This window comes from Oncorhynchus keta, chromosome 13, assembly GCF_023373465.1.
Source record: "Oncorhynchus keta strain PuntledgeMale-10-30-2019 chromosome 13, Oket_V2, whole genome shotgun sequence".
NCBI lineage: Eukaryota > Metazoa > Chordata > Actinopteri > Salmoniformes > Salmonidae > Oncorhynchus > Oncorhynchus keta.
Genome location: NC_068433.1, coordinates 48,865,272 through 48,879,566, shown reverse-complemented (window position 1 = coordinate 48,879,566; position 14,295 = coordinate 48,865,272). Strand labels below are relative to the sequence as shown.

The window sequence follows — 14,295 nt, the reverse complement described above, 5'->3', positions numbered from 1 at the left end:
TAATTAGTTTTGTAGCGTATAATGAATGTGCGCATGATAACACATCATCTGTGGGGTGAGAGAAGAGAAAGCATGTTTTTGTGGTTGCTGGTAATGTGGTATAATTGCAAGCTGATTATAGTTGTGGTGTTTTTGAACGATACGCTGTTTATTTACAAGTTGAAATGTTGGGCGGGATTTACCCTTCATGCTACCTATGCTTTCTGGTTATTTTTTGGGGGGGCCCATCCAAATATTTTCCTCCAGCAATAAATTGTTTTGTGAAAGGTATTTGGCCAAACAAGTGTAAACAGAAGTGGTATTTTTTTTATAGCTATTTGAGCCAAACAGAGATTTCCGGAACATAAATCAAACTGAAGCCATTTAGGAATATTTCCTTCCTACAGACAAGCCTTTTCAAAAGTCAGTCTTACCACAGCAGTAATATATCTCATATTGATGAACAGGTGTCAGCACAAATCTATTCCGCTTACACCTGTTGAAATACTGTATCTTGGCGTCACTTGATTACAACAGGCCAACAATGACAGTACTGAGAGAAGTAAACAAATAAAATCAAATCAAATTTTATTTGTCACATACACATGGTTAGCATGTAGAGGTTCATCACGTGTTCTTTCTACTCCGGAGAAAAGCAGTTTGCAATGAACAAGAGGAGAGGTCACATGGTTCGCTATGGTAACGATGCCAGGCGGAACAAGAGGAATGCTGCTTTCCAAGGTGATGATGTTGCCGTGCTACAGACTGTAGCTAAAACCGCATGGAGACCACATCACCTCGAGGTAGCTACGGATGCATGATGAAATGCTGTGCTACCACAAACAATCAGAAGACAGAGAAGTAGTTAACATATCCCTGTGTAGTTTTCATCAGCAGCTAATGATACCTCAATCTGTCCCTACGGCGATTCATTATTTAGGGTATTTGAAACTGAACCATGTTTAATTAACATTAAATATGCAATTTCTCATATCGTTTTAATTGTGTGTCTTCCGGTGACAAGTCAATGCATTTCTCATTCATTTCTATGACTATGGACTGGAAGGTTGTGAGCTTTTGAATTCGAGATGAGTTTTTATAACCTCCCAACAAATCTAACTTCCAAGAACTACATCAAATTTAAATTCAAAGGACGTCCAATCACTTCTTAAAATGTACAATGAAAGGTGCAATTTAAAATGCCATTGCGCCGGGTATTATTTAATCATTAATAGCAGAATGGTCTCCTTGTGTCCTGTGGGTCAAAGCCAGTTGAGCTGGCCCCAGTCAATCTCCTCTCCCCTTCTCTTCCTCCTCTCTTGCCCCTCTATTCAGATTGCAGGATTCAAGCCATTAATGAAAGACTTGTGTCTGGGGGAGCCAGCACCACCATTAATGAAAGACTTGTGTCTGGGGGAGCCGGCACCACCATTAATGAAAGACTTGTGTCTGGGGGAGCCGGCACCACCATTAATGAAAGACTTGTGTCTGGGGGAGCCGGCACCGCCATTAATGAAAGACTTGTGTCTGGGGGAGCCGGCACCGCCATTAATGAAAGACTTGTGTCTGGGGGAGCCGGCACCACCATTAATGAAAGACTTGTGTCTGGGGGAGCAGGCCCCGCCATTAATGAAAGACTTGTATCTGGGGGAGCCGGCACCGCCATTAACTTCTTGCGGCGACCCATCCCGGATCCAGGATCGTGACTACGGCTCAAGCTCATTACCATAACGCAAAATGCAAAAAAAATATTCTTAGAAATATTTAACCTCCACACATTAACAAGTCCAATAGCTCAAATGAAAGATAAACACCTTGTTCATCTACCCAGCAAGTCAGATTTCTAAAATGTTTTACGGCGAAAACATAGCACATATTTATGTTAGATCACCACCGAAACAAAAGACAAGAGGCAGCCATTTTGTCCCAGAAAATATAAAATTAAAAGTAGGATTAAAAAATAACTAATTCACTAACCTTTTGAAAATCTTCATCAGATGACAGTAATATGACATGTTACACAGTACATTTATGTTTTTTTCAATAATATGCCATTTATATCCATAAATCTCTGTTTACAATGACGACATTTCAAAAAATGCTACTCAAATGTCCGGAGAAATGATGATAGCTCCGACAGATAACGTCAGATAACAAGCAATAAACATGACTAAATATACATGTTCTACATATAGTTACAAAGATACACTTCTTCTTAATGCAACCGCTGTGTTACATTTATTTTTAACGTTACAGAATTCTTTCACTAGGCTATACTGAGACGGCGCTCAGATATTAGCAGTATGTCTCCTCTACGTTTGGAGTCCACAGAAACCCAAAATAACCACATAAATATTCCCTTACCTTTGATGTTCTTCGATCAGAAGACGTAGAAGGAGTCATACTTACCCAATACATCGTTTGGTTTCAAGTTGTGTGTCTCTGTATTAGCATATGCTAACAGCTTCAGCTGAAATGCACCCAAAATGACTTCTGGTCCCGCACTCTTGCGCATCAAAACTTCAAAATTACATATTATATGTCGAGTAAACTGGTCAAACTAAGTGCAGAATCGAGCTTTATGATGTTTTTAACATGTAAAACAATGATCAGCGCGAACAAACAAACCGACATCAATTGGTGTTTCTTGGAAAAGAAAGCGCCCCAAATCGGCCGCGCGCAATAGGGTGCATGTATTTTCGAGTGACCCGAACGTTTTTGCCCGCCAAAGGACGAGGGCGCGCGAGATTCTCACAATGAACGCGCCATTTTTAAGCAGGCATCGCGCTGAACACATACAAACTGTTCCCAGATCGCTAGCTGCTTGGGAAGGGTGGGGGCGATGACGTCAAAGTTGGCCCAACTTTTCTGTTGCCAAGAGAGAGTTTGGGAGAATGGCTGCCCTGAGAGTTCTGCTTTGCATACAGACATAATTTAAACGGTTTTAGAAACTTTAGAGTGTTTTCTATTCAATAATAATTATTATATGCATATATTAGCAATTTTGGGAAAAAATATTTTCAGTTTACTATGGGCATGCACTTCCTCCAAAGGGGGCAGTATTCAGCCCTATCTCCAAGAGGTTAATGAAAGACTTGTGTCTGGGGGAGCAGGCACCGCCATTAATGAAAGACTTGTGTCTGGGGGAGCAGGCACCACCATTAATGAAAGGGACAAGCAAAGGCGAACTTCTAAGTGATATAAATAGATGCTTTTGTAGGCTAGGATTCCCTGTTGGGTTAACAACTAGTTTGTGGTATATCACACTCACTGATTAACATGGAAGGCTATTGTTGCACATGTGTCAGATGACACACGCACCATAGTAATGTTTTAGCGCTCCAGTCGACAGGACACACTGAGAGTGTTCGTGTAGAGAGCCAAAGCTCTCATTAACAATTCAACCTTACAGTTTAAGCCAGAGCGTTTGAAAGGCAACAATGTCGTTACCCCCTTAAAGGGCATTTAGTGTAAACCACACCAGAGCAAGGTTGACTGAAGGAGTCATGGGCTGTCAGACCAGGAGCGCCAATACACAGTGACATAAGTACAGTATAGCTTTAGTCCATGTAGTCACTGCACTATTTTTGTACCCTGGTGTGTCACACTATTACTTTTCAAAATGGCCTGTTTTGGGCATAGTGGGTACACAAAATATGCAGTTGAAGTTGGAGGTTTACATACACCTTAGCCAAATACATTTCAATTCAGTTTTTCACAATTCCTGACATTTAATCCTAGTAAATATTCCCTGTTTTAGGTCAGACAGGATCATCACTTTATTTTAAGAATGTGAAATGTCACAATAATAGAGAGAATGATTTATTTCCGTTTGTATTTATTTCTTCACATTCCCAGTCGGTCAGAAGTTTACATACACTCAATTAGTATTTGGTAGCATTGCCTTTAAGTTGTTTACCTTGGGTTAAACGTTTTGGGTAGCCTTCCACAAGCTTCCCACAATAAGTTGGGTGAATTTTTGCCCATTCCTTCTGACCCACAAATTGTCTATAGGATTGAGGTCAGGGCTTTGTGATGGCCACTCCAATACCTTAACTTTGTTGTCCTTAAGCCATGTTGCCACAACTTTGGAAGTATGCTTGGGGTCATTGTCCATTTGCAACCAAGCTTTAACTTCCTGACTGATGTCTTGAGATGTTGCTTCAATATATCCACACTATTTTGTGAAGTGCACAAGACCCTCCTGCAGCAAAGCACCCCCACAACATGATGCTGCCACCCCCGTGCTTCACGGTTGGGATGTTCTTCGGCTCGCAAGCCTCCCCCTTTTCCCTCCAAACATAATGATGGTCATTTTGGCCAAACAGTTCTATTTTTGTTTCATCCGACCAGAGGACATTTCTCCAAAAAGTACGATCTTTGTCCCCGTGTGCAGTTGCAAACCGTAGTCTTGCTTTTTTGTGGCGGTTTTGGAGCAGTGGCTTCTTCCTTGCTAAGCGGCCTTTTAGGTTGTCGATATAGGACTCGTTTTACTGTGCATATAGACACTTTTGTACCTGTTTCCTCCAGCACCTTCACAAGGTCCTTTGCTGTTGTTCTGGGATTGATTTGCACTTTTTGCACCAAAGTACATTAATCTCTAGGAGACAGAATGCGTCTCCTTCCTAAGCGGTATGACGGCTGCGTGGTCCCATGATGTTTATACTTGCGTACTATTGTTTGTACAGATGAACGTGGTACCTTCAGGCATTTGGAAATTGCTCCCAAGGATGAACCAGACTTGTGGAGGTCTACAATTTTTGGGGGCTGATTTCTTTTAATTTTCCTATGATGTCAAGCAAAGAGGCACTGAGTTTGAAGGTAGGCCTTGAAATACATCCACAGGTACACCTCCAATTGATTCAAATGATGTCAATTAGCCTATCAGAAGCTTCTAAAGCCATGACATACTTTTCTGGAATTTTCCAAGCTGTTTAAAAGGCACAGTCAACTTAGTGTATGTAAACTTCTGACCCACTGTTATTGTGACACAGTGAGTTATAAGTGAAATAATCCGTCTGTAAACAATTGTTGGAAAAAGGACTTGGTGTCATGCACAAAGTAGATATCCTAACCGACTTGCCAAAACTATAGTTTGTTAACAAGAAATTGGTAGAGTGGTTGAAAAACTAGTTTTAATGACTCCAACGTAAGTGTATGTAAACTTCCGACTTCAACTGTATGTCGTTTTGTCTCGAAGTAACTGCACCTACTTGAAATAGATGTACTCCATTTTTGTAATCCTCTCTGTGTGGAGTACCCCAGTAATGGTGATGGACACTACAGTTGTGTGGGTTGTTAGATCGATGTTGTTCCAGTTCAAGGTCCCCCTCCCCTGCCCAGACCGTCCCACTGCTCATGATGATGTATCTGTTCTATGATTCATCCAATGATGCCTCTAGCCTTCAGCATCAGACACCTGCTGTTGCTGTGTGTCACACAGTATGTGGTTGGCACAAATGGTGCCTGCCTGCCTGCCTGCATTTTTTGTTTAAGCAATTTCTGCTGCTCATGCCCTCGGTTTATAAATTGGTTTACAAAAGGTGTACAAATGACCACTTCAAAGAAGCAATCCGTTTTTGATTGCCTCTCTTCAGATGCAACACCTTTCCTCCACAATGACATTTGTCAAATCACAGAACACACAGACTCCATCCTGTTGAGGTCCATAGATTATCTTTAAATCAAATCTAATTATATTTGGCACATCACTTAGAAATGTCCTTGTTTTCCATGAAAACATACGTTAAATTATTTGCAAAATGAATAGGAAATATAGTCAAGACGTTGACATGGTTATAAATAAGGATTTTGTGTCCTTCAAACTTTGCTTTCGTCAAAGAATCCTCCGTTTGCAGCAATTACAGCCTTGCAGACCTTTGGCATTGTAGTTGTCAATTTGTTGAGATAATCTGAAGAGATTTCACCCCATGTTTCCTGAAGCACCTCCCACAAGTTGGATTGGCTTGATGGGCACTTCTTACGTACCATATGATCAAGCTGCTCGCACAACAGCTCAATAGGGTTGAGATCCAGTGACTGTGCTGGCCACTCTATTATAGACAGAATACCAGCTGACTGCTTCTTCCCAAATAGTTATTGCATAGTTTGGAGCTGTGCTTTGGGTCATTGTCCTGTTGTAGGAGGAAATTTACTTCAATGAAGCTCCGTCCACAGGGTATGGCATGGCGTTGCAAAATGGAGTGATAGCCTTCCTTCTTCAAGATCCCTTTTACTCTGTACAAATCTACCACTTTACCACCACCAAAGCACCCCCAGACCATCACATTGCCTCCACCATGCTTGACAGATGGTGTCAAGCACTCCTCCAGCATCTTTTCTGCGTCTCACAAATGTTCTTTGTGATCCGAACATCTCAAACTTAGATTAGTCTGTCCATAACACTTTTTTCCCATCTTCCTCGGTCCAGTGTCTGTTCTTTTGCTCATCTTAATTTTTTATTTTTATTGGCCAGTCTGAGATATGGCTTTTTCTTTGCAACTCTGCCTAGAAGTCCAGCATCCCGGAGTCACCTCTTCACTGTTGACATTAAGACTGGTGTTTTGCGAGTACCATTTAATGAAGCTGCCAGTTGAGGATTTGTGAGGCATCCGTTTCTCGAACTAGACACTAATGTACTTGTCCTCTTGCTCAGTTGTGCACCGGGGACTCCCACTCCTCTTTCTATTCTGGTTAGGGCCAGTTTGTGCAGTTTTGTGAAGGGAGTAGTACACAGTGATTTACGAGATCTTCATTTTCTTGGCAATTTCTCCAATGGAATAGCCTTCATTTCTCAGAACAAGAATAGACTGACGAGTTCTTTTTGTTTCTGGCCATTTTGAGCCTGTAATCAAATCCACAAATGCCGATGCTCCAGATACTCAACTAGTCTAAAAGAAGGCTGGTTTTATTGCTTCTTTAAATCAGTACAACAGTTTTCAGCTGTGCTAACAATTGCAAAAGCGTTTTCTAATGACCAATTAGCCTTTTTAAAATGACAAACTTGGATTAGCTAACAACGTGCCATTGGAACACCGGAGTGATGGTTGCTGATAATGGGCCTCCACCACCCAAAGGGAATACAGCCAACTTGACACAACTCTTGGAAGCATTGGAGTCAACATGGGCCAGCATCCCTGTGGAACACTTTCCATGAGTTGAGGCTGTTCGGAGGGCAAAATGGACAAAATGTTGTCCACTCAGTGTATGTATATAGTGTGTATTTTATAGCAAGGGGACCAAGTGAGCCTACAAACACATTCTAAGGAACAATTAAAGCATCTGTGTTAAAAGCTATGCTATGTTTCTGGTCTAGGATTGGTAGACTAGTCCTATGTTAGTAATGTTCCATAGGAAAAGTGCCTACTATGCGTCACACGCTCATATCTCAGTTTTATGTCTGCTTGCTGTGTTAACAAAGCCGTTCCAGTGGAATTTGATGTGTAAGAACAAGACATTGTAATGATTTATGAAATCAATCAATACCCTCTCATTTTTAGCTGCAGGCAGGATTCATCACAGCAATTAGACCTTGTGAAGAAAGCTAATTACCGGCTCAAAAAACAAAATGGTTCTCAGTGATCTTTTAGTGGAAGTTAAGAAAAACTGTACTTTTAAACATTGTTAGATGTATCTTTGAAGCCATAATTTACTATGGTATCACAATGGTGTTGTATTAACAGACTTGAAATAATCACAACATTTTTTTTTGCAATTATGCATGACTCGTTCTCAGAGGTGGCAGTTGATTGACATGTTTGTCCAAAAAATGATTTTTGCGTACCTTGTTTTAGTTTTCTCCAAGAAAACAATACCAGTTCATTGATGTCATCCATCTTTCACAAACCATTTGACAGTGTCATGTATACTCCCTCTCCGGCTTCTAGATCATCAGGCTGCTGATTATCCCGCACACCTGTCACCATCGTCTCGCGCACCTGCGCCTCATGACACTCACCTGGACTCCATCACCTCCTTGATTATCTTCCCTCTATCTGTCCCTCCCCTTGGTTCTTTCCTCAGGTGTTATTGACTCCGTTTTCATGTCGGTGCGTTGTTTGATATGTGTTCATTGTTTCTTTTATTTATTAAAACACTCACTCCCTGAACTTGCTTCCAGACTCTCAGCGTACTCATTACAGACAAGTTTTAGAGGGGATAGCTACCTTTCTCTTTAACTTTGAAACATTCGATTTGAACTGTTTCCACCCACCAAGACAGTTGGAAATTAGAAACTTGCTTCAAAACGGTGTCTCTGTGGACGAGCACACTCAGCAATGTGTACATTCAGTGTGACCTCTCACTGCCAGCATGGAGTCAGTGGGAGTTCACAGTATGTGGCTATCTACCGGGCACAGTCATGTCCCACTGAGGGACATATCTGGCAACCCAAACACCCTCAAATGTCTGTGGCACAATATCTGGAAACCCAACCACCTACAAGGGCCTATGGCACGTTATCTAGAAACTGAAAAGCCAACAGGCCTGGAAAGAGCTGACTGGCAACCCAATCGACACCCACCAACATTTGCTCACTACAATGTCGACAGAGTGCCCAGAGAGTTAATCAACTTCACAGGCCTCCTCCTGTTTCCTTTGGTGTTTAATGAGATAATAACGAAAACCAAAACGGCGTGTGGTAGGCTAATTGTTGTTTTTGCTGCTTCGTAATTGCGCTGTGGTAAGAAGGTCAGGGTTGTTTGAGAAAGTCGGAGTGTGTGTGCTTGACCAACCATGCATGCCTAGCTCTCAGAGCCTCCTCAGTAATAACAGTGGAGTGGAGGGACAATGGGAAGACTCGGGCAGGATCAAGCTGGATGGAGATCACACTGAAAGTGCTGACGGGTGGAATGTTTAGGCATTTCTTTGGTTGTCACTCCAATGCAAGGTCGTACTACTATGGGAGGTCATGCAATGAAAGGTCTTGATGCCTGAAAATGCTCAACTTTCTATTAATATATATATTTTTTTAATCACTGTGATCCTGAACAATTCCTGTAGGTTGCTGACCTTTGCTGTGAAACATTTTCAGGTTCACACTTCTTGTCAACAATGAGGGGAGAGGAGAGGAGGGGAGAAGGAGCGAGGGCAAACTAGAATGTTATTTGGCCCTTAACAGAGAGTACACAGTGGCAGAATACCTGGCCACTGTGACTGACCCAAACTTAAGGAAATCTTTGTCTATGTACAGACTCAGAGCATAGCCTTGCTATTGAGAAAGGCTGCCTGAGGCAGGCTATGTGCACACGGCCCACAAAATGAGGTGGAAACTGAGCTGCTCTTCCTAACCTACTACCAAGTGTATGATCATGTTAGAGACATATATACCTCAGATTACACAGACCCACAAAGAATTCAAAAACTCCCATATCTATTGGGTGAACTACCACAGTGTGCCATCACAGCAGCAAGATTGGTGATCTTTTGCCACAAGAAAAGGGCAACCAGTGAAGAACAATCACCATTGGAAATACAACCCATATTTATGTTTTTCTTTTCATTTTGGACTTGCACATCATTACAGAGAGAGAGAGAGAGTCACAGGTTGACTTGAGGCATATATGCCTTTTTTAAAATGTATTTATTATTTACCTTTATTTGTTCACCTTTATTTAACCAGGTAGACTAAGTTCTCATTTGCAACTGGGACCTGGACAAGAGAAAGCAAAGCAGTGTGACACAGACAACAACACAGTTACACATGGAATAAACAATAAACAACACAAACAAGTCAATGACACAGTAGAGAAAATAATGTCTATATACAGTCTGTGCAAAAGGCATGAGGAGATAGGCCATAAGAGCGAATAATTACAATTTAGCAGATTAACACTGGACCAATACCCCTATTCCCACATCACAGCGTCATTCAAATTGTATGACAAGTTGTCAAAGGGGAGGAAAGGCTCCTATATGGAACACTGACCCACTTCCTGTTCCATGCAGTAGGATCCTTTCCTGAAAGAGCAGTATTCATTGATTAACTGCACAGTCAAACCTGGGAGTGCTGATATAGGATCAGTTTTGCCTTGTAGATCCTAGATCAGTACTCATATTCTGAGATGCTTTTAATATGGCCCTTGGTGTACACTGTATACAGTGTTCTATTCATTTTAAAACCACCCTCTTTAGTTCTTTCCTCAACTTTTTTTTTTTTTACCCATTATTCCAGGTCCCTGCGGCTCTGTATCACAGCGAGGTAAGGAAGGGCTTAGCTCCCCCAAAAGGGCGTCACAGTTGAATTCAATGACCCATTCATCCGAATGCCAGGATTGTGTTTTTCCTGTTGCCCCTGCCTATAGTCTTAGCCGTTTTGTGCTGGGGCTGAAAAAAGAGAGTAATTGAGGTGTCGCAGCCCTGTGCTGTTATTAAGCAGTCCAGGGATTGGTCGAGCTGGATGGGCTACAATAAAGGAGTAGAGCTGCTAACACAGCCCAATTAACCTTGTCGTCATTTTCAAGCCAGCGTAGCTGTCGTGTCTCACAATGTGTCAGCACCCATGTGTGTAATGGACATTAGGGCTGGTACGCATGCACACGCATCTGGCAACCACGCACACACACAGAGAGAGCGAGAGCGCGAGAGAGAGAGAGAATTTTTAGTGAGTGTAAAGACAATGAGTTTCTTCACTTGGTGATTTTACCTCTCATTGGAAGCAACTCATCCAGAATTTCCCAGAGACCAAAGTAGCCCTCTGGCAGATTTCCTGCCTCACGGGGTCCAACAGAAAACTGCTGATTTAAGACCACAACAGAAGAACAAAACAGCAGCTATCGTTCCTTCCCTCTGCTTCATACTAGATATAGCTTCTGCCTTAATAAGAATAACTAGGCCTAATCAATGTTGTCCTATTGATTCTGAGGGGTTAACCGATATCGTTATTCATGCTCTGTTTCTATAGTGCCCGGCAGTTCCCTTCCTCCATATTGTCTTATGTCAGTGTACAACGGAGAAAGACATTATCATTCCAGTAGATTTTGTGTGTGTGTTAATGTTCGGCCATCATTCATTTCTGCTCTGCTGCACAGTCCCGCACGGCCTCGGCTAGGACTGCATTGAATTATAACGGTGTGTTACGTACTCTAGTCTAGAGTCCAGGATTTCTCGGTTGTAGGAATAAGCTTTACACGTGGCTAATGTGAATGTAATGTGAATCCTATAAGCCATGGACATGGGTGTTTGTTTTGGTCAACGTCCATTGGGTTTGCTGTTTCTGAGGAGATATGAATGCCTGCTGAGTCCCAGGTGGCGTCCTCCCATGTACGAGACCTTTTAGGAAATGCCATGGATTCACAACACTGGGCCTGTTACATTAATTCAGTTTGAATTGCGCTGGAGGCCATTTTTGACTTTCCATGTTTACCTGGTTGTGTGTGTGTGTGTGTGTGTGTGTGTGTGTGTGTGTGTGTGTGTGTGTGTGTGTGTGTGTGTGTGTGTGTGTGTGTGTGTGTGTGTGTGTGTGTGTGTGTGTGTGTGTGTGTGTGTGTACAAGCTTATGCCTATGTGTGTATATGAATGTTTCAATGTTGTTTGCTGTCTGTTATATTCCGGACCAGTAGTAATAACGTAACCTAGCAACGAGCTGTTAATTTTGTGGTCCAGTATAATCCAGTCAGACAGCATGATGATACAGCATAGGACTTTTATCTCTGGTTAGCCTTTAAACAAGTCCCATGTGACAGCTCGTCAAAACTCCCCAAGGGAACCACAGATACGATCATCCTCAAATGGGCCTGTTGATTGATTCAATTTGAGCCCATATAATCCATGTTTGAATCTTGTGATGCAGACGAGCCATGTGGCCACTAAAAGTGTCCAGGAGGACAGGCTGGAGGATGGAGATAAGGCCTGAGCACAAAGACAGCTCAGCCCCAGAGCTAAGGAAAGATGAGGGCGAAGAGATATGTGTTGGTGTGTGTGTGTATGTTGGTGTAATTCATTCGTCTTTAATAGTGACCTCACAGCCATCCACCCCTCAAGAGAATTATTAACCAAATGTTCCCCGACTGTAGTTCTGCCCAAGCCTGTTTACGTCCAATAAAGTCACTCTAGTATTTAACCGTTTGATCGTCCAGCACTGGAATCATAGATGGATTTTAATCATGTTAAATCATGATCTCCTCTCAAATTTCCTTCAAAGTGATAACATATGTTTAATACCTGTGGAAAAATGTGATACTGCAATGTATTGCTATCAAATGTCTGTAACAGGTAGATGTGTTGACTTGCCTCTGGTGCACTTTCTCACTCTCTGACACACAGCCCTGTTCTATGGTCTCTCCAGCATGCTGATATTGGAATTGTTCATTTGTTCCATCGGATATTTACAAGCCATTTCACTTTAATAGTATTTCCATGGCTAAACGGATAGACCATTATGCTGCACCCACATAGTGTTTTAATGATCAGCCATTAGCCATTATATGGTCACCTTGATGACTTGAGCATACTCTCCAGGGTGCTGGTTAATCTGTGTAAGGTGCTCTGTGGTGTAATGTACAAGTAGTAAACATTTATAGATGTCTTTTAAAGAGGTCGACCGATTATGATTTTTCACCGCCGATACCGATTATTGGAGGGCCAAAAAAAAGCCGCTGCCGATTAATCGGGCGATTTTTTTTTATTTAAATTTTTTATTTTTTTTATTTCTTTTTTGTAATAATGATAATTACAACAATACTGAATTAACACTTATTTTTTTATATAATACATCAATAAAATCATTTTGGTCTCAAATAAATAATGAAACATGTTCAATTTGGTTTAAATAATGCAAAAAAAAAAATGTTGGAGAAGAAAGTAAAAGTGTAATATGTACCATGTAAAGAAGCTAACGTTTAAGTTCCTTGCTCAGAACATGAGAACATATGAAAGCTGGTGGTTCCTTTTAAACATGAGTCTTCAATATTCCCAGGTAAGAAGTTTTAGGTTGTAGTTATTATAGGAATTATATAACTATTTCTCTCTATACGATTTGTATTTCATATACCTTTGACTATTGGATGTTCTTATAGGCACTTTAGTATTGCCAGTGTAGCTTCCATCCCTCTCCTCGCCGCTACCTGGGCTCGAACCAGGAACACATCGACAACAGCTACCCTCGAAGCAGCGTTACCCATGCAGAGCAAGGGGAACAACTACTCCAAGTCTCAGAGCGAGTGACATTTGAACCGCTATTAGCGCGCACCCCGCTTACTAGCTAGCCATTTCACATCAGTTACACCAGCCTAATCTTGGGAGTTGATAGGCTTGAAGTCATTAACAGCGCAATTCTTGAAGCAATGCGAAGAGCTGCTGGCAAAACGCACGAAAGTGCTGTTTGAATGAATGCTTACGAGTCTGCTGGTGCCTACCACCGCTCAGTCAGACTGCTCTATCAAATCGTAGACTTAATTATAACATAACACACAGAAATACGAGCCTTAGGTCATTAATATGGTCGAATCCGGAAACTATCATTTCCAAAACAAAACGTTTATTCTTTCAGTGAAGTACAGAACTGTTCCGTATTTTATCTAACTGGTGGCATCCCTCAGTCTAAATATTGCTGTTACATTGCACAACCTTCAATGTTATATCATAATTACATACAATTCTGGCAAATTAGTTCGCAATGAGCCAGGCGGCCCAAACTGTTGCATATACCCTGACTCTGCGTGCAATGAACGCAAGAGAAGTGACACAATTTCACCTGGTTAATATTGCCTGCTAACCTTTCTTTTAGCTAAATGTGCAGGTTTAAAAATATATACTTCTGTGTATTGATTTTAAGAAAGGCATAGATGTTTATGGTTAGGTACACGTTGGAGCAACGACAGTCCTTTCTCACGAATGCGCACCGCATCGATTATATGCATCGATTATATGCAACGTGTGTAGTTATAACTAGTGATTATGATTGTTTTTTATAAGATAAGTTTAATGCTAGCTAGCAACTTGCCTTGGCTTCTTACTGCATTCACGTAACAGGTAGGCTCCTCGTGAGGCAGGTGGTTAGAGCGTTGGACTAGTTAACCGTAAGGTTGCAAGATTGAATCCCTGAGCTGACAAGGTAAAAATCTGTCGTTCTGCCCCCGAACAAGGCAGTTAACCCACCGTTCCTAGGCCGTCATTGAAAATAATAATGTGGTCTTAACTGACTTGCCTTGTTAAATAAAGTTGTAAAATAAATAAATAAATAAAAGCGGCAAAATCGGTGTCCAAAAATAGCGATTTCCGATTGTTATGAAAATTTGAAATCGGCCCCAATTAATCGGCCATTCCGATTAATCGGTCGACTTCTAGTCTCTTACCATGCATACTTTAGAAATAGAGCTT

The 14,295-nt window shown here is 41.5% G+C and overlaps 1 protein-coding gene and 1 long non-coding RNA gene across 2 annotated transcripts in view; both read left to right on the top strand.

The window, feature by feature from the left end:
* Positions 1–14,295, top strand: part of LOC118392586 (liprin-alpha-2-like) — a 247,539-nt gene that overhangs the window by 137,645 nt on the left and 95,599 nt on the right.
* Positions 6,916–8,087, top strand: LOC127906834 (uncharacterized). Its single transcript, XR_008062959.1, has 2 exons — positions 6,916–7,183; positions 7,866–8,087. It is a non-coding gene; the product is annotated as an uncharacterized LOC127906834 (long non-coding RNA).